Below are 22,140 nucleotides of genomic sequence, written 5' to 3' on the forward strand. Positions count from 1 at the left end.
ACTAGTACAGATACTACGCTTCATCCAGTTGCCTACTATTCAAGAGTTTTGCAACCTGCAGAACTAAATTATACGATTGGCGACAAGGAACTGTTGGCCATTAAGACTGCTTTAGATGTCTGGAGACATATCTTAGAAGGTACTAACAGACCATTCACAATATACACTGATCATAAAGATCTTCAATATTTACGTCAGAGTAGAACCCTCTCGTCACGACAGGTCCGTTGGGCATTATTCCTTGACAGGTTTAACTTTGTAATAACATACAGACCAGGACCTTTAAATTCTAGAGCTGATGCTCTTTCACCTGTATATGAACAAAATCAAAAGACAGAACATAACATGTGTCTCATACCTCCAGACAAAATTATAGGTAACCTCACACCATTTGAAAACGATATCCTCAAAGCTCTTCAAACTGATGACATACCAGACATCCCACAACTACAAAAAGACAAAACAGGACTTTATACTTACCATGACAAGATCTATATACCTACACTACTTATGACTTATATCTTGCAACAATTCCATGATAACCCCCTTTCTGAACACCAAGGTATATATAAGACTAAGGAAGCAATTCAGAGATATTTTTGGTGGCCTAAGATGGCAGATGCCATTCAACAGTACATAGTATCATGTACAGTCTGTGCTAGAAATAAAACTCAGAAACTAAAGCCCATTGGACTACTCACACCTTTACCAATTCCGGAGATTCCTTGGACAATAATTTCAATGGATTTTATAGTGGAATTGCCAGTATCTCAAAACCATAACACCATTATGGTGGTGGTGGTCGACCATCTCACGAAATTAGCACATTTTGTTCCCCTACCATTTTTGCCATCTGCAACTGACACCGCAGACGCATTCATAAAACATATAGTACGTCTCCATGGAATCCCTCAATCCATCATAACAGACCGAGGGACTCAGTTCACTTCACATTTTTGGAAAGCTTTATGTTCAGTTCTACGTATACGACCTAGATTAACAACTTCTTACCATCCTCAGGCTAATGGTTTAACCGAACGAATTAACGGGATTTTAGAACAGTATCTTCGTTGCTATATAACACATTTGCAAGACAATTGGTACTCTCTTCTCCCTCTAGCTGAATATTCATACAACAATTCAATATCAGCCTCGACTAAAGTCAGTCCATTCTATGCTACCTATGGTTACCACCCACAAAGCATTCCACTTTCGCGTATAGGTTCTACTTCACCAGCAGCCACTTCATATCTCATCAATCTCCAGGACTCTCTTATCTTAATAAAGGAACATCTACAGGTTGCCAAAGCCTCGCAGAAACATTACTACAATTTAAGACACAGAGATAGTCCAAATTACAAATTAGGTGATTTGGTATGGCTATCCACAAAATATCTGAAATTATCTGTTCCTTCAAGGAAGTTGGCTAACCAATACATTGGCCCCTTTCCTATAAAGAAGATACTCAATCCAACCTCTGTGACCCTACAACTGCCACCTAGATACAAGGTGCATCCCACGTTTCATGTGTCTTTGCTGAAACCATATACATCCAGCACCTTTAGGGGCAGGCCGAAAGAACCACCTCCGCCTATTCACTTGGATGACCATGACGAATTTGAGTTGGATTCTATACTCGACTCCCGTATGTACCGTGGTCATTTGGAGTACCTCATCCGTTGGAAGGGCTACGGTCCTGAGGAGGATTCCTGGGTACCCAGGTCTCATGTTCATGCTACCCGTCTCTTGGATGCTTTCCATAGGCGTTATCCTGCTAAGCCTGCATCCTCGGAGCGGATGCTTTGAGGGGGGGGATCTGTAATGTCCCTTTAAGACATTCCACTTCCACCTTTTCACCTGCCTATAAAACCTCACTTCCTGAGATCTACTTTGCTTGATTATTTTGTTTGTTCTCATTGGAATACTTCACAGAAATCAAGTCACTCCTGCTATCATCTCAAACTGAGTGATATTGAACTTTTGCTTATTTGAATTTAACCCTCAAAAAGGAACTTTCTAACTAATTGCTGCTTTCTACTAAAGACACTTAATCTGCACAGCCATCTGAATCCATTTCATAGATTGCCTGTCAGTCTCTCTCCTAAAGTGCCGCTCCACCACAGTATTACAGAGGATTTTCTCACATCTCCAGCTGCAGCTGATTCATTCACCTGCTTCGCTAGGACTTCAACTCACCTTCCTTCCGGAAGCTACAGAACAATCTCTCAGCCTGACCAGTACTGCAACTAGCCACTCAGCTCTCAGGAAGAACTCCAGTCTCACTCCGCCATTACAGCGTTCCATGCTGCAAGGGAAAGCCAAGCACAGGCTACCGCAAGTATAACTCTGCTAATCAGATTCTCTCAAGTTGTTTCTAGTTCATATTATCAACCGTACTTACTCAGTCTTTATATTAACAATTAATCTTATGCTAAAGAACTCTATTTTTGATCTAGCTATCCATATTTGCCTCTGTGAATTTATCAGACTTGCACACTTGTTTGTCTGAATAGAATCATATTTGTCTAGCAGCATTTCCTGTGAGTTCACTCTTAGCAAAACGCTTGAAGCATATTGCCAGGTTATAATTTGTATCTCTTGGCGTTTGCAACTAGCAACACACTACAATTCTAAAAGATACAATTTATCTTACATAATAATCAAGCCTTAAATATAAATATGGACTCCCAAGCCATAAAAACAGAGTTTGAAACCTTAAACCAAAAAGTGGATTATTTGGCAAGAGCGCTCACAGACTTACAAACTGAGAACACTGCTTTAAAAAATGTTTATAAGGAAATAACTCCTAGAAATCTAGACCCTCCTGAACCACACATTAACCCTCCTGCAGTCTTTTCAGGAAAGAGGTCAGATTTCAGAGACTTCAAAAATTCTTGTTTGCTGCTTTTTCTATGAAACCCCGCACCTATCATACAGAAAAAATAAAGGTGTGTACTGTTATTTCATACTTAACAGGGGAACCCAGGACCTGGGCTAACCGTTTTTTTGAATCCAGTGATGAGATTTTGAATTCACTTGATGCATTTTTTTCCTTAATGGCATCACTTTATGAAGATGCCAACACACAAATAAATGCAGAAACCAAACTTAGATCTCTCAGACAGGGAAAACGTCCTGTTGAGGATTATGTCACAGAATACCAGATGTGGGCCACAGATACATTGTGGAACGACATCACATTAAGAAATCAATTCAGGCTTGGGCTTAATGACATCTTAAAAGATGAAATCTCCAGAGTAGAGATGCCTGAGACCCTAACAGGACTTATTAAGCTGGCAATCACCTTAGACCGCAGGTTAAGGGAACGCCGCACTGAGAGACTGACTTCTGACTCCTCATTTAAAAGACCAACTGCTACCTATATCGACAGAAACATACCAGTAAGTGTCCCCATGGAGATTGGCATTATCAAGGCTCCCCTCACACCAGAGGAAAAAGCAAGGAGACGCACCTCTAACCTATGTCTTTATTGCGCTAGTAAAGATCATACAGTGGGTACTTGTCCCATTCTACAACGTACTAAGGGTAAGCCATCCCATATCTATACTGTATCCCTGCAGAAACAGACTCATGCACTTACCGTTTTTCTATCTTTGCAGTGGGATCAACATCAGTTCAAGACTGAAGCTGTTATTGACTCTGGCGCATATGGTTGTTTTATGGATGCTTCCATTGTCAGAAAAAATAAAATACCTATAATTTCAAATCAAAATCCTCTTTTTATTAAGGTAATAGATGGATCTTTAATCCAGAAAGGACCGGTAACACACCACACCATCCCACTATTGTTACAGACAGAAGAGGGTCATGTTGAATTTCAAAGCTTTGACATCATACCCACAGCCATTCACATAGTCATCTTAGGTTTACCCTGGTTGGTAAAACACAATCCTAGTATCAACTGGGAAAAATGTAACATACATTTCACTTCTGAGTTCTGTAAAAACACATGCTTCCCACAACAGACTATAGCTACACTACAGACTACCATACCTCCTGAGTACCACGACTTATCTGATGTGTTCAATATCAAAGAGGCTGAGACCTTACCACCCCATAGGACTTTCGACTGTCCGATTGATTTAGTTCCAGGTTCAGCTGCCCCCTTTGGTAAAATATACCCACTATCACAACAAGAGCTACAATATCTCAGAGACTACCTAGATGAAAACCTTAGAAAAGGCTTTATAGTACCTTCTGTATCTCCCGCAGCAGCGGGTATATTTTTTGTAAAGAACAAAGATCAAACATTAAGGCCAATTATAGATTATAGAGCTCTGAATGCAGTAACCATTAAAAACCGGTATCCACTTCCACTCATCCCTGAACTCCTTGAGCGCCTTAACGGTGCGTCTATATTTACTAAATTAGACCTCAAGGGGGCGTATAATTTGATCAGGATTAAAGATGGGGATGAGTGGAAGACTGCGTTCAGAACCCGCTACGGGCTATTTGAATACAGAGTCATGCCCTTTGGCCTGTGCAATGCCCCAGGTACTTTCCAATATTTCATAAATGAAATATTTAAAGATCTCATTGATATCTGCGTAATAATATACTTAGACGATATACTGATTTACTCCAGAATAACATCTGAACACATAAAACATGTTAGGTGGGTGTTGACACGTTTACGCAAACATAGATTGTTCGCTAAATTAGAGAAGTGTTTATTCCACGTGCATGAGATAAAGTTTCTTGGGTATATCATCACACCAGATAGGATTCAAATGGATCCAGAAAAATGATCTGCAATAAAAGATTGGCCACAACCTAAAACAGTGAGAGCTGTGCAACGCTTTTTGGGTTTTGCCAACTTTTATCGCAAATTTATATTCTACTTCTCAGCTATTGTGAAACCTCTGACCAATCTAACAAAAACTAATACAAAGTTCTTTTGGTCAACAGAAGCCGATGCATCTTTTAAACTCTTGAAAGAGAAATTTTCATCAGCACCCATCTTGTCAATCCCTGATCATACTTGTGAATTTATAGTAGAAACAGATGCATCAGACTTTGGCATAGGAGCAATCCTTTCCCAAAGAACTAGTACAGATACTACGCTTCATCCAGTTGCCTACTATTCAAGAGTTTTGCAACCTGCAGAACTAAATTATACGATTGGCGACAAGGAACTGTTGGCCATTAAGACTGCTTTAGAAGTCTGGAGACATATCTTAGAAGGTACTAACAGACCATTCACAATATACACTGATCATAAAGATCTTCAATATTTACGTCAGAGTAGAACCCTCTCGTCACGACAGGTCCGTTGGGCATTATTCCTTGACAGGTTTAACTTTGTAATAACATACAGACCAGGACCTTTAAATTCTAGAGCTGATGCTCTTTCACATGTATATGAACAAAATCAAAAGACAGAACATAACATGTGTCTCATACCTCCAGACAAAATTATAGGTAACCTCACACCATTTGAAAACGATATCCTCAAAGCTCTTCAAACTGATGACATACCAGACATCCCACAACTACAAAAAGACAAAACAGGACTTTATACTTACCATGACAAGATCTATATACCTACACTACTTAGGACTTATATCTTGCAACAATTCCATGATAACCCCCCTTCTGAACACCAAGGTATATATAAGACTAAGGAAGCAATTCAGAGATATTTTTGGTGGCCTAAGATGGCAGATGCCATTCAACAGTACATAGTATCATGTACAGTCTGTGCTAGAAATAAAACTCAGAAACTAAAGCCCATTGGACTACTCACACCTTTACCAATTCCGGAGATTCCTTGGACAATAATTTCAATGGATTTTATAGTGGAATTGCCAGTATCTCAAAACCATAACACCATTATGGTGGTGGTGGTCGACCATCTCACGAAATTAGCACATTTTGTTCCCCTACCATTTTTGCCATCGGCAACTGACACCGCAGACGCATTCATAAAACATATAGTACGTCTCCATGGAATCCCTCAATCCATCATAACAGACCGAGGGACTCAGTTCACTTCACATTTTTGGAAAGCTTTATGTTCAGTTCTACGTATACGACCTAGATTAACAACTTCTTACCATCCTCAGGCTAATGGTTTAACCGAACGAATTAACGGGATTTTAGAACAGTATCTTCGTTGCTATATAACACATTTGCAAGACAATTGGTACTCTCTTCTCCCTCTAGCTGAATATTCATACAACAATTCAATATCAGCCTCGACTAAAGTCAGTCCATTCTATGCTACCTATGGTTACCACCCACAAAGCATTCCACTTTCGCGTATAGGTTCTACTTCACCAGCAGCCACTTCATATCTCATCAATCTCCAGGACTCTCTTATCTTAATAAAGGAACATCTACAGGTTGCCAAAGCCTCGCAGAAACATTACTACGATTTAAGACACAGAGATAGTCCAAATTACAAATTAGGTGATTTGGTATGGCTATCCACAAAATATCTGAAATTATCTGTTCCTTCAAGGAAGTTGGCTAACCAATACATTGGCCCCTTTCCTATAAAGAAGATACTCAATCCAACCTCTGTGACCCTACAACTGCCACCTAGATACAAGGTGCATCCCACGTTTCATGTGTCTTTGCTGAAACCATATACATCCAGCACCTTTAGGGGCAGGCCGAAAGAACCACCTCCGCCTATTCACTTGGATGACCATGACGAATTTGAGTTGGATTCTATACTCGACTCCCGTATGTACCGTGGTCATTTGGAGTACCTCATCCATTGGAAGGGCTACGGTCCTGAGGAGGATTCCTGGGTACCCAGGTCTCATGTTCATGCTACCCGTCTCTTGGATGCTTTCCATAGGCGTTATCCTGCTAAGCCTGCATCCTCGGAGCGGATGCTTTGAGGGGGGGGATCTGTAATGTCCCTTTAAGACATTCCACTTCCACCTTTTCACCTGCCTATAAAACCTCACTTCCTGAGATCTACTTTGCTTGATTATTTTGTTTGTTCTGATTGGAATACTTCACAGAAATCAAGTCACTCCTGCTATCATCTCAAACTGAGTGATATTGAACTTTTGCTTATTTGAATTTAACCCTCAAAAAGGAACTTTCTAACTAATTGCTGCTTTCTACTAAAGACACTAAATCTGCACAGCCATCTGAATCCATTTCATAGATTGCCTGTCAGTCTCTCTCCTAAAGTGCAGCTCCACCACAGTATTACAGAGGATTTTCTCACATCTCCAGCTGCAGCTGATTCATTCACCTGCTTCGCTAAGACTTCAACTCACCTTCCTTCCGGAAGCTACAGAACAATCTCTCAGCCTGACCAGTACTGCAACTAGCCACTCAGCTCTAAGGAAGAACTCCGGTCTCACTCCGCCATTACAGCGTTCCATGCTGCAAGTGAAAGCCAAGCACAGGCTACCGCAAGTATAACTCTGCTAATCAGATTCTCTCAAGTTGTTTCTAGTTCATATTATCAACCGTACTTACTCAGTCTTTATATTAACAATTAATCTTATGCTAAAGAACTCTATTTTTGATCTAGCTATCCTTATTTGCCTCTGTGAATTTATCAGACTTGCACACTTGTTTGTCTGAATAGAATCATATTTGTCTAGCAGCATTTCCTGTGAGTTCACTCTTAGCAAAACGCTTGAAGCATATTGCCAGGTTATAATTTGTATCTCTTGGCGTTTGCAACTAGCAACACACTACAATTCTAAAAGATACAATTTATCTTACATAATAATCAAGCCCTAAATATAAATATGGACTCCCAAGCCATAAAAACAGAGTTTGAAACCTTAAACCAAAAAGTTGATTATTTGGCAAGAGCGCTCACAGACTTACAAGCTGAGAACACTGCTTTAAAAAATGTTTATAAGGAAATAACTCCTAGAAATCTAGACCCTCCTGAACCACATATTAACCCTCCTGCAGTCTTTTCAGGAAAGAGGTCAGATTTCAGAGACTTCAAAAATTCTTGTTTGCTGCTTTTTTCTATGAAACCCCGCACCTATCATACAGAAAAAATAAAGGTGGTTACTGTTATTTCATACTTAACAGGGGAACCCAGGACCTGGGCTAACCATTTTTTTGAATCCAGTGATGAGATTTTGAATTCACTTGATGCATTTTTTTCCTTAATGGCATCACTTTATTAAGATGCCAACACACAAATAAATGCAGAAACCAAACTTAGATCTCTCAGACAGGGAAAACGTCCTGTTGAGGATTATGTCACAGAATACCAGATGTGGGCCACAGATACATTGTCGAACGACATCACATTAAGAAATCAATTCAGGCTTGGGCTTAATGACATCTTAAAAGATGAAATCTCCAGAGTAGAGATGCCTGAGACCCTAACAGGACTTATTAAGCTGGCAATCACCTTAGACCGCAGGTTAAGGGAACGCCGCACTGAGAGACTGACTTCTGACTCCTCATTTAAAAGACCAACTGCTACCTATATCGACAGAAACACACCAGTAAGTGTCCCCATGGAGATTGGCATTATCAAGGCTCCCCTCACACCAGAGGAAAAAGCAAGGAGACGCAACTCTAACCTATGTCTTTATTGCGCTAGTAAAGATCATACAGTGGGTACTTGTCCCATTCTACAACGTACTAAGAAGGGTAAGCCATCCCATATCTATACTGTATCCCTGCAGAAACAGACTCATGCACTTACCGTTTTTCTATCTTTGCAGTGGGATCAACATCAGTTCAAGACTGAAGCTGTTATTGACTCTGGCGCATATGGTTGTTTTATGGATGCTTCCATTGTCAGAAAAAATAAAATACCTATAATTTCAAAGCAAAATCCTCTTTTTATTAAGGTAATAGATGGATCTTTAATCCAGAAAGGACCGGTAACACACCACACCATCCCACTATTGTTACAGACAGAAGAGGGTCATGTTGATTTTCAAAGCTTTGACATCATACCCACAGCCATTCACACAGTCATCTTAGGTTTACCCTGGTTGGTAAAACACAATCCTAGTATCAACTGGGAAAAATGTAACATACATTTCACTTCTGAGTTCTGTAAAAACACATGCTTCCCACAATAGACTATAGCTACACTACAGACTACCATACCTCCTGAGTACCAGGACTTATCTGATGTGTTCAATATCAAAGAGGCTGAGACCTTACCACCCCATAGGACTTTCGACTGTCCGGTTGATTTAGTTCCAGGTTCAGCTGCCCCCTTTGGTAAAATATACCCACTATCACAACAAGAGCTACAATATCTCAGAGACTACCTAGATGAAAACCTTAGAAAAGGCTTTATAGTACCTTCTGTATATTTTTTGTAAAGAACAAAGATCAAACATTAAGGCCAATTATAGATTATAGAGCTCTGAATGCAGTAACCATTAAAAACCGGTATCCACTTCCACTCATCCCTGAACTCCTTGAGCGCCTTAACGGTGCGTCTATATTTACTAAATTAGACCTCAAGGGGGCGTATAATTTAATCAGGATTAAAGATGGGGATGAGTGGAAGACTGCGTTCAGAACCCGCTACGGGCTATTTGAATACAGAGTCATGCCCTTTGGCCTGTGCAATGCCCCAGGTACTTTCCAATATTTCATAAATGAAATATTTAAAGATCTCATTGATATCTGCGTAATAATATACTTAGACGATATACTGATTTACTCCAGAATAACATCTGAACACATAAAACATGTTAGGTGGGTGTTGACACGTTTACGCAAACATAGATTGTTCGCTAAATTGGAGAAGTGTTTATTCCACGTGCATGAGATAAAGTTTCTTGGGTATATCATCACACCAGATAGGATTCAAATGGATCCAGAAAAATGATCTGCAATAAAAGATTGGCCACAACCTAAAACAGTGAGAGCTGTGCAACGCTTTTTGGGTTTTGCCAACTTTTATCGCAAATTTATATTCTACTTCTCAGCTATTGTGAAACCTCTGACCAATCTAACAAAAACTAATACAAAGTTCTTTTGGTCAACAGAAGACGATGCATCTTTTAAACTCTTGAAAGAGAAATTTTCATCAGCACCCATCTTGTCAATCCCTGATCATACTTGTGAATTTATAGTAGAAACAGATGCATCAGACATTGGCATAGGAGCAATCCTTTCCCAAAGAACTAGTACAGATACTACGCTTCATCCAGTTGCCTACTATTCAAGAGTTTTGCAACCTGCAGAACTAAATTATACGATTGGTGACAAGGAACTGTTGGCCATTAAGACTGCTTTAGAAGTCTGGAGACATATCTTAGAAGGTACTAACAGACCATTCACAATATACACTGATCATAAAGATCTTCAATATTTACGTCAGAGTAGAACCCTCTCGTCACGACAGGTCCGTTGGGCATTATTCCTTGACAGGTTTAACTTTGTAATAACATACAGACCAGGACCTTTAAATTCTAGAGCTGATGCTCTTTCACATGTATATGAACAAAATCAAAAGACAGAACATAACATGTGTCTCATACCTCCAGACAAAATTATAGGTAACCTCACACCATTTGAAAACGATATCCTCAAAGCTCTTCAAACTGATGACATACCAGACATCCCACAACTACAAATAGACAAAACAGGACTTTATACTTACCATGACAAGATCTATATACCTACACTACTTAGGACTTATATCTTGCAACAATTCCATGATAACCCGCTTTCTGAACACCAAGGTATATATAAGACTAAGGAAGCAATTCAGAGATATTTTTGGTGGCCTAAGATGGCAGATGCCATTCAACAGTACATAGTATCATGTACAGTCTGTGCTAGAAATAAAACTCAGAAACTAAAGCCCATTGGACTACTCACACCTTTACCAATTCCGGAGATTCCTTGGACAATAATTTCAATGGATTTTATAGTGGAATTGCCAGTATCTCAAAACCATAACACCATTATGGTGGTGGTCGACTATCTCACGAAATTAGCACATTTTGTTCCCCTACCGTCTTTGCCATCTGCAACTGACACCGCAGACGCATTCATAAAACATATAGTACGTCTCCATGGAATCCCTCAATCCATCATAACAGACCGAGGGACTCAGTTCACTTCACATTTTTGGAAAGCTTTATGTTCAGTTCTACGTATACGACCTAGATTAACAACTTCTTACCATCCTCAGGCTAATGGTTTAACCGAACGAATTAACGGACAGTATCTTCGTTGCTATATAACACATTTGCAAGACAATTGGTACTCTCTTCTCCCTCTAGCTGAATATTCATACAACAATTCAATATCAGCCTCGACTAAAGTCAGTCCATTCTATGCTACCTATGGTTACCACCCACAAAGCATTCCACTTTCGCGTATAGGTTCTACTTCACCAGCAGCCACTTCATATCTCAACAATCTCCAGGACTCTCTTATCTTACTAAAGGAACATCTACAGGTTGCCAAAGCCTCGCAGAAACATTAATACAATTTAAGACACAGAGATAGTCCAAATTACAAATTAGGTGATTTGGTATGGCTATCCACAAAATATCTGAAATTATCTGTTCCTTCAAGGAAGTTGGCTAACCAATACATTGGCCCCTTTCCTATAAAGAAGATACTCAATCCAACCTCTGTGACCCTACAACTGCCACCTAGATACAAGGTGCATCCCACGTTTCATGTGTCTTTGCTGAAACCATATACATCCAGCACCTTTAGGGGCAGGCCGAAAGAACCACCTCCGCCTATTCACTTGGATGACCATGACGAATTTGAGTTGGATTCTATACTCGACTCCCGTATGTACCGTGGTCATTTGGAGTACCTCATCCGTTGGAAGGGCTACGGTCCTGAGGAGGATTCCTGGGTACCCAGGTCTCATGTTCATGCTACCCGTCTCTTGGATGCTTTCCATAGGCGTTATCCTGCTAAGCCTGCATCCTCGGAGCGGATGCTTTGAGGGGGGGGAATCTGTAATGTCCCTTTAAGACATTCCACTTCCACCTTTTCACCTGCCTATAAAACCTCACTTCCTGAGATCTACTTTGCTTGATTATTTTGTTTGTTCTGATTGGAATACTTCACAGAAATCAAGTCACTCCTGCTATCATCTCAAACTGAGTGATATTGAACTTTTGCTTATTTGAATTTAACCCTCAAAAAGGAACTTTCTAACTAATTGCTGCTTTCTACTAAAGACACTTAATCTGCACAGCCATCTGAATCCATTTCATAGATTGCCTGTCAGTCTCTCTCCTAAAGTGCCGCTCCACTACAGTATTACAGAGGATTTTCTCACATCTCCAGCTGCAGCTGATTCATTCACCTGCTTCGCTAGGACTTCAACTCACCTTCCTTCCGGAAGCTACAGAACAATCTCTCAGCCTGACCAGTACTGCAACTAGCCACTCAGCTCTCAGGAAGAACTCCGGTCTCACTCCGCCATTACAGCGTTCCATGCTGCAAGGGAAAGCCAAGCACAGGCTACCGCAAGTATAACTCTGCTAATCAAATACTCTCAAGTTGTTTCTAGTTCATATTATCAACCGTACTTACTCAGTCTTTATATTAACAATTAATCTTATGCTAAAGAACTCTATTTTTGATCTAGCTATCCATATTTGCCTCTGTGAATTTATCAGACTTGCACACTTGTTTGTCTGAATAGAATCATATTTGTCTAGCAGCATTTCCTGTGAGTTCACTCTTAGCAAAACGCTTGAAGCATATTGCCAGGTTATAATTTGTATCTCTTGGCGTTTGCAACTAGCAACACACTACAATTCTAAAAGATACAATTTATCCAACATATTGGCTGTTTAGTGTAAGGCACCTTTGGTTTTATTTCACAGGTAAGTTTGTATTTATTTTAACTAGGTAGCTAGTAAATAGTTAAGAACTATTTACTAACCAGTCTATCTAGTTAAAATAAATTCAAACTTACCTGTGAAATAAAAATAAAACCTTAGCTAGCTACAATATAACTATTAGTTATATTGTAGCTAGCTTAGGTTTTATTTCACAGGTATGTATGTATTTAGTTAATTATTGTAACTTTAATCTAGCTCTATTTTAAGTATGTTAAAGTTAGGGGGTGTTAGGTTTAGGGTTAGGTTTAGGGTTACGTTAGGGTTAGGTTTAGGGGTTAATATAGTTTAATTTAGTTTGTTGCGATGTGGGGGGCTGGCGGTTTAGGGGTTAATAATTTTATTTTGTGGCGGCGATGTCAGGGAGTGGCGGAATAGGGGTTAATAGATTTATTATAGTGTGGGCGATGTTGGGGTGCAGGGGAATAGGGGTTAATAACTTTAGTATAGTGCCGGAGATATTGGGAGTGGCAGATTAGGGGGTTAATAATTTTATTTAGTTAGCGGCAATATCGGGAGCGGCAGATTATGGGGTTAATAACATTATGTAGGTGTCGGCGATGTCGGGCGCAGCAGATTAGAGGTGCTTAGACGTGGGGTTTATGTTAGAGTGTTAGGTTTAAACGTAACTTTTTTTTCTCATAGACATCAATGGAGCTGTGTTACTGAGCTTTTCATTCCGCGATCGCAAGTGTTTTTTTTGGATTGTGTGTGGTATGGAGCTTAAAAACACCATATCGCACACACAAGCCTACTGTTTCAAAACTTGTAATGGCTGGGCTATAGAGGGTTAAATAATGCAACTTTTGTTGCGTTCGTTAATTTCCCTATAGCGCCCATAACTCGTAATCTAGCTGTTAATAAATAAAAAGTCCCAAACATAAAATCAGTGTAAATAACAAATAAGATATGGGCTAGATTACAAGTGATGCAGTATTTATTTTTTTTGCGATCGTGAAAACTCCACTAGGGTTAAGCTTTTTGCGCTAGTCGGGTTGCTCTCGTATTACAAGTTCAAAAATAACTTATTTTGTGCAAGCAGTAACCCAAATAGCGCAAAAAACCTAACACCCATCCTGCAAACAACAGCATATTTGCATTAGAAAATGTGAAATGTTTACAGTAAATACAGTTTAAATCTTTATTAAATATGAATATTGCATATATATGTTTTATCATAATTTCATCTACTTAGTGGCAAAGGGCTCTAAAACCACTGCTCTGAGACCGCGGTAAGGATTGAATCGATTTCGCTCCACTTGTACAAATAAAAATGCTTGCAAAAAGACGTTATCGCTTGCGCAAAACTGTTTGCGCCTCACTTGTAATCTATATCTTTATTTTAGTTTTAGCATCGACCCCATTTGAAAAGGACATTAAAGCCCAAAAAAATCACACAAAACACATTTTAAGAGACTTCGATTATAAAGTGCACTTCATTCTCTTGGTAAAATTTGCTGAAAAGCATACCTAGGTATGCACAGGAGCTGATGATTAGTGGCTACATACATATGAAAAAAATATATACAGTAGGGACCAACCTGTGTTAAAGTATATTTTAAGGCAGCATTGTGACTCTTACACATTTCACACATTAAAAGGAAATAGAAACTAAAAATCTGGATGAAGATGAGGATGAGTACCTTTATGCGGTTAGTTTTGTGGGGGGTTTTGGGAGTGGGTTTGGGGTGTTTTTTTTTTTTAATAGATTAGGTGGGGGGGTTTTGGGGCATCGAAAGAGCTGAATGCCCTTTTAAGGGCAATGTCCATCCAAATACCCTTTTCAGGGTAATTGGTAATGTATTTATTTTTTCACTTAGGTTTTTTTATTTTTGGGGGGTAAGGGGGTTGCAATGTTAGAGGGGTTAGTTCTTTTTGTTTTTTTCAAACAAGCTTTATTATAAGAATTGTTCATGACACAAATCAAAACATAAAACTGTATCTCAGATACAACAGTGCGATAGTAGAAATGACATCTGTATCATTGTTTTTGCAATCTAGTCCATGATCCTTGTGGATTTATGTTGAGTAAATAGTCCATATTTGTTTTGGATATCAGGAAAAAAGTAATAAGGCATTTATCTAGTAACAGTAGTATTATTACCCAGATACAATAGCATAATGTAAAACTGCAGTACAAACTTTTAGAAGAAAGAATCATGTTCAAAAGATTAACATTGCTTGCATTTTCATTTTTCAATTTTTTTTTATCAATTAAGTGTCTTTACTTCTCAGTACGGTTTTGTTGTTTAAAAAGACTGTAGGAAGTTCACATATAAGTACTGCTCCAGATGCCGTTAGTTAAAGTCCAGAAAAGCATCTTACCCCATTAAGCCTTGTAGAGTTTAAATAAACGTGTATAGAGAACAAACAGGGGGAAGAGTTGTGAGTTTAATAGTTTGTTATATAACAATAAGTAATTGGAGTAACCTGCTTAGCATATGGAAATATCCCTATCGCAATGCCCTACAACAGGTAGTTAGGATTTTTTGTAAATTTAGGGGTATTTTAATTTGGGTTAAGTTAGGGGGTGTTAGGTTAGAGGGTTTAGATGTTAGTTTATTACTTTGCGTTGTGGGGGGGGGGGTTAGGGGGTAATAGTTTATTTAGATAGTTTGTGATGTGGAGGGATGGTGGTTTAGGGGTTAATACTTTATGCCATAGGAACTATAAAAAAACAACAACATGGGAACAAAAAGATCTGACGTGTTTCAGCCTAACTGGCATTAGTCATAGATTTAAAAACCCAAAGCAGACAGTCCCTTAAAAACCTACAACATACTATTTCATTGGTTGATTTAAAAGAAGACCTTACTGCTGTTAAGCTTTCAATAGCTAGGGCCTGGAAAAGAACCAGTCCCCCCGCTTGGTCGGACGTAGTTTCCCTGATGGCCTACATTTACTCAATGGAAAAAAACATTTACTACACTAGAGACAAGTTAGACTTTTTTGAATTAATCTGGTCAGATTGGAAGGACAGATTTAATACCCATTGGCTCCCGAGCTTTGAGGCATAAATAGAAAGCTCTTACCTGAGAGAAGGAAACAAGGCCCTCACTCTCTTTCTGACCCATTCCCTTTCATAGCAGAAGTGATCCTTATATACTATGGTGAATTCGTCCCTTAAGACGTCCCCTCACTCATTCCCCCCCTTTTTTTCTCACTTCCCCCCCCCCCCCCCCCATTTGTGCTAGGGTATCCGGCTCCAGCTGGCTCCTCTTTGTGTGTTGAGGAGAGCCGGAATCCGCATTGCTAAGCCATTTTTGTTATGACATTAATACTTGCTGTGAATTTATACTTACCCATTGATGTACATGTAACCTGTATATGTAGTACGCTTAGTTCGTACTGTTGTTTGTACACTTTTGTTGAAAATAAAAAATATTTTGGAAAAAAAATTAAAAAAAAAGACCTTATTAACAGTTTAATGACAGTGGAGGAACCTCTAGTGACCCTGTAACAAAATTAAGGGATAACTGAGTTGAAGTCTGGCGTTTGCTATGTGTGTTGTTGTTACTTTGTTACAACTGGAGGGGCGGAGAGTGTGCTTACCTTTATAGGTCCACGTTGCAGTGGTTCCAGCCTCTTTTCCTGCTTCCAGACTTCGAGAGGATTTTCTTCTGTTGTGGATTTCTTCTGGAAGACATCATGGATCGCACTAGGATAGCTTCGGTTCACCCCAGGAGGTTCAGAGAGGAAGGAGGGGGAACAACTGGAACTCATGAGCCTGCAAGGGAAAGCATGAAGAGCTCAGATGAGGTTGTACCACCAACCCCCCAGGCCCGTTCCCCTGTAGCACACCTAACTAGGGCTAGAGGACAGGGGGGGAGAAGCAGGGGTACTACTAGGCCACGAACAGTAATGGCTGCCCCCAGTACTACTCTAGAGGTGGTTGCTGGGCCTAGTAGGGGGGGGCAAGGGTGGGGAGCCTACCGCTGGGGAGATAGGCCTAACACAATCGGTGGCACAGGTGGTGCTGCATTCGCAGCCCCCTGGAGTTAGATCCCCCTTAGAGAGTAACAAGCAACTTATGCCCCCTGCTCTTGCCGCATCCAGTGTAGCGCAGCTGGTGGTGCTCCCTCCCACTACCTTGTCTGCCCTTCTGGCATTAGCCCAAACCTTATCTGCTCCGGCGGTGGGGGTTGTGGCTGGCCTGGAGGGCCTTGGGAGTGGGGGAGGAGTTGTTGGGCCTTCTGCAGCCTGGTGTAGCTTGAGCCAGTAGGCCCGAGGTAGGACATGCCCCCTCACGTGATGAGGCACGCACGTCGTCACCGTCTGACAAGGAGAGCGATGACGACCGTGCCGCAGTCAGGTGTGGAGGAAGACCAGGAGCTCCCAGTAAGTTGGGGAGGCTCTGGGAGGAAGGCGGTGCTCCAGGGGGGAGGTCGGGTAGGCAGGAGAGATCAGTGGCGTCAGAGGTGAGAGGTATGCTGCAGGCCAAGGCGGGGTTCCTAGTAGTGAGGGGTGGCGTCAGGAGCTGTGTAGGGTGCACAGTGTGGCAGGTTCAGGTGCTGAGTAGCAGTTAGGAAGTGGCAGCACAATGCGGGAATCCGATGGAGGTGTAAGGTTGCAGCCCCCTTAGGATCAGTGAGTGGCTGGCAAAATGCTGTGAGTGTGGGGAACGCCGGAATGAGCGTGATGCATGCGGCTGGGGCTTTGATGACAAGAAATCATTCAATGAGCCAGTATGGCAGCATGCAAGGAGTTAGCACTATATCAGCTAGTCAGGTGGGCTTAATAGCGGCGTCCATTATGTCAATAGGGAGTCAGGCTGTTAGCCACTATGGCAGTCAGCAGGGAGTTAGCACTATTCCTCCTAGTCAATGGGGCTTTGTATCACTGCCTGGAATTGGCTTAGGGAGTAGTGTGAGTGGTGGCACAAGTGGATTAATGCAGGGGCCTGCTGGAGCCTCGTTGGGGACCGGCCCAAGCGTGAATGTGGGGAACCTGGAGTGACAGAGGGTTGTATCTTCAGCTCTGGGAATGAACTGGGGGGGGGGGGGGGACAGTGTAGTACAGTAGGGGGGCCCGCTGGGGTCTTTCCTCTTCCCAGAGTACTCCCCATTTTTCTGCTCTTTCACAGGAGGCAATGACGAAGATTATTTCCAGTGTGGCTGTGGGAGAGAGTGGGCCTCAAGCACGTCCGGAGCCCCTTTAGGTGGCTGGACCAGCAGCGGCATCTGTGGTGGAACCCTCAACATCGACAGCAGCGGGCCAGGTGACGGCGACTGGTGAGCTTTTACTTCCTATACACACACATGCTGATTTAAGTACATCATCCAGTGGGTTAGATTCAGAGAGTGGAAAGGCACTGGGGTTGGTGGGGAAAGGTCAGCAGCGCATGTTTAGGATGATCAAAAAGATGTTCTCAGTGCAGGAGAAAGTGAAGGCAGGGGCCGCGGGGGTCGCGGTTGAGGCAGCAGGACAGCAGTTAGCAGCATATAGTGGGGTGACATCCCTCCCGATTTCAAGGAAAGTAACGGTTCAGGGAGATACTTATAATTGTTTAGTGCATTTCCTCTATGAACACAAACTAAAATTATCAAGAAGATCCAGGAGGGGAAGTATGTAAATATTTTGGAATTGTCTGCTGAAGCATACAGGGACAAGGAGAGGTCCGAGGATGGTACTGGACCCAAGAGGGTCAAGCGTCCGGAGACGTGCGAGGACTGGCAGAAATGCTTTAGGGTTAAGGCAACTTGTTACGTTGACAAGAGGCCGGCTCAGGGGCATAACCTATACAAATATGCAGACACCATTGATAGCATTCACAAGCGCTTTAAGGGGGAGTATGATATGGCCTTCCGTAAGATGGTGATCAGAGTGTTCCCCCTCCCCTCCGGGGAGTATGAAGGCGGGTACTTCACAGTCCGCCCCGTGAGCGAAAAAAATGGGTTAGGGAGTGTTGGAAGTATCAAGACAAGCAGTGTGAGAGGGGAGCCAATTGCTCCTTTCGCCACATCTGCAGATACTGTAGTGGCCCCCACCCTGTAGTTGAATGTTCAAAGAGGAAGGAAAGTGGTTCCGATAAAGGGGTACCTAGAGGTAGCCCTGGTAACAAGGGCCCCAACGCCTCTTAAAGCGCCCTCAATGATCCCGTGGTTGGCACGCTACCCTGATAGGGAAGTGGCGGGGTGCTGCGGGAAGGGCTGATAGAGGGGTTTAGGATTCTGGAACAAAAATTAGTTCATGGGTCCTCAGTTCACCGCAACCTGAAATTTGCATATGAGTTCCCAGACGTGGTACGTGATAAGATTAAAAAGGAAGTTTCATTGTGGAGGGTAGTGGGCCCATTCCGGTTGCAGTCATTTCTGGATCTGGTGGTTTCTCCCCTCAAAAAAGAGGCTTGGAAATTTCGGCTCATACACCACCTTTCATATCCAAAGGGGACATCTGTCAATGATGTGATAGACCTGGCTATGAGCTTGGTACACTATCTATCCTTTGACGAGGCGGTGGCATTAGTAAAGGCGGAAGGGAAGGGGGCATTGCTGGCCAAGGTAGATATAGAATCGGCCTTCAGATTGCTCCCATTGCACTCATCTGCTTTCAAGCTTATGGGTTTGAAATTTGATGGGGGATACTATGCTGTTCCTTATCCTGCGCATTATTCGAGTGCTTTAGTTCCTTTTTGCACTGGGTGGTAAAGGAGACAGCGGAGGTGGGGATGGTCACCCACTATTTGGACGACTTTTTGCTGATAGGCAGAGCAGGCACAATGGAATGCGATCAGCTAATAAGGGTTATGAGAAGGGTGACCTCCGAGTTCGGAGTTCCATTAACTTAGGAAAAAATGCAGGGCCCTTGCACGTGCCTTACGTTTTTGGGGATCGAGGTTGACACTGTGACGGTAGAGTGTCGTCTCCTGCAGGATAAGGTGATCAAACTTCTGGCTGTGGTCAGAGCAGTAGCAGGTGCTGCTAGCATTTCCCTTAAACAGTTGCAGTCCTTATTGGGCATGCTGAATTTCGCGGGTAGGGCAATTCCTATGGGTCACATGTTCAACAGGAAATTAGAGGAGCAGCTGAGGGGGCAGAGGGTGGGACCTAGCACATTTAGGGTTACCTCTGAGATGAAGGAGGAGCTTGGGGTATGGGATTTATTTCTGACAAATTTTTATGGGGTTTGCCCTTTGCGGCAAGACCCTATCTCGAACCAGTCGCTGCACCTGTTTATGGATGCAGCGGGAACCTTCGGATATGGGACATACCTGGAGGGCGAATGGAGCACTGCTCCATGGCCGAGTCAGTTGGTGACCGCTGGTTTGACAAGGAATTTAGTGCTGCTGGAACTATTTCCAATAGTGATGGCGGTGGAATTGTGGGGTCAAAAGCTTGCAAACAGGTCTGTGGTGTTTTGGTCAGACAACATGAGTGTGGTGTACGCCATAAACAGGTTGTCTGCATCTTCACCAGTGGTAGTTAGGCATCTTAGGCACCTAGTACTGCGCTGCCTGCAGCTTAATATTTTGTTCACAGCTCGTCATGTCCCAGGGGTGCATAATGTTGTGGCTGACGCGCTGTCTAGGTTCAAGTGGGAGGAGTTTAGGAAGATAGCGCTAAGGGCGGCTGCCCAAGGTTTACCTTGCCCCTTGTTTCTCTGGCAGTTGGCAGTTGGTGGGCATCAATCATCCCTCTAGTGAAGGTGTTGTTAGCTCCCAAGACCTGGAAGGCGTATGAGGCACATTGGAAGGTATTGGGAAGTGTTCTGCAATGAAAGGGGTCTAATGCTGCAACGGGTATCTCAGATACAGATTTTGGAATGGCTGACGTGGATGAAGCAAACAGGGGTTTCTAGATTATCAGATCAAAGCCGGATTTCAGCGGTGGCGTTCTTCAGTAAGACGCTGGGAATCCCGGAATTTTCTCATTTCTTCCTAGTGAGACATGTGCTGAAAGGATGGGGTAGGTCAGAGGTTAAAACTTGCGATAACCGGGAACCAATTACTCATCTTTGTTTGAAAGAGTTGGTCAACGCGTTAGAAGGTGTTTACGCTGCAAAATATGAGGTCTTATTATTTAGGGCAGCTTTCTCCATTGCTTTGGCAGGGGCTTTGTGAGTAGGTGAATTGGTGTCTTCCGCGACGGTAGGATGTAAGGGAGGCATGTTGCTTGAGCATGTAAGGGCCTCTGGGGAAGGGATGCTGCTATTCATACCGCGTTCTAAGACAGATGAAGCGGGAAAAGGGGCGTGGCTCCCGCTGGCTAGGCATGAACTACCACTAGCCCAGAATGCTTCCCAGTTAGAGTGTTATTTGTGGATTAGACCGGCTGGGCCGAAATAATTATTCGTGCATGAGGATTCTTCTGTGTTATCAGTATTTCAGTTTAAGAACGTGCTGGCATTAGTGGCAGCTGCTTGTGGGCTGGATCCTACGCGGATAGCCTCTCATTCCTTCATGATTGGGGCAGCAACTAGAGCAGCGACTCAGGACACACAAGCTGGTGAAATCAATCGTTTGGGGCGTTGGAGATCCAGGCGGTATAAACTGTATATTAGGCCTTTGAAAACAGATAGCTAAGCCCTTCGGGGTGGGGGGAAGGGGTTGGCTTTGATTGGGCTAAAGTGTGACATGTTTTTGTTGTACAGTATTTGTTGTCCTGTAGTCCTAAGCTAAGTGTATCACATGCTGTCTTTCTAGGTAAGGGCTCGTCGCAAGTACGCATTTGGATTGTGGGGCACTTGTTTGTGCACTGGGCCACAATCAGGGCTATGCGTTCCCCAGATGGCCAGCAGTTGGGCCTCCCATCGTCTAAGGCTAACGTTTGCTGGCTAGGCCGCCAAGGCCTAACCTGGAATGAGTTGCCCTCCCTCTTGCAGGATGCTTACAAGAGGTGGGGTCTACCGGATATCATAGTTCTGCACCTAGGGGGTAATGACATGGGATCCCTCCCGGCCTTAGACCTTATCAAACGTATGGTCTCGGATGTGAAATGGCTATGTGCATGGCTGCATGGGGTTAAGGTGGGATGGTCCAATGTGGTTGCACAACTGCATTGGAGGTACATGGTTTTCCAAAGGGCAGCTTACAATGTTAGAAAAAAAGTGAACAGGGAATTGGGAAGAGCGGACACCATTACGGCTGACAAGAAATCACTGTATTGCCCTGATGAAGTGCATTTGGCTAACGAAGGGCTAGATATATTCCTGGCTGACCTGAAGAGAGCACTGTTGGCTCATAATAGAACAATTTGCAAAATCATATAACATTTTTGGTGGATTTATGGTCAGTAAGATTGTCAGTTATGTTGGCGGCAAAAGTTAAACTCAGTTGTGGCGGTCGGTCATAGCCCTGGAGTGAGCAGTACGAATGATGAGTGAT

This window comes from Bombina bombina, chromosome 6 (genome assembly GCF_027579735.1).
Source record: "Bombina bombina isolate aBomBom1 chromosome 6, aBomBom1.pri, whole genome shotgun sequence".
In the NCBI taxonomy this organism is placed as follows: Eukaryota; Metazoa; Chordata; class Amphibia; order Anura; family Bombinatoridae; genus Bombina; species Bombina bombina.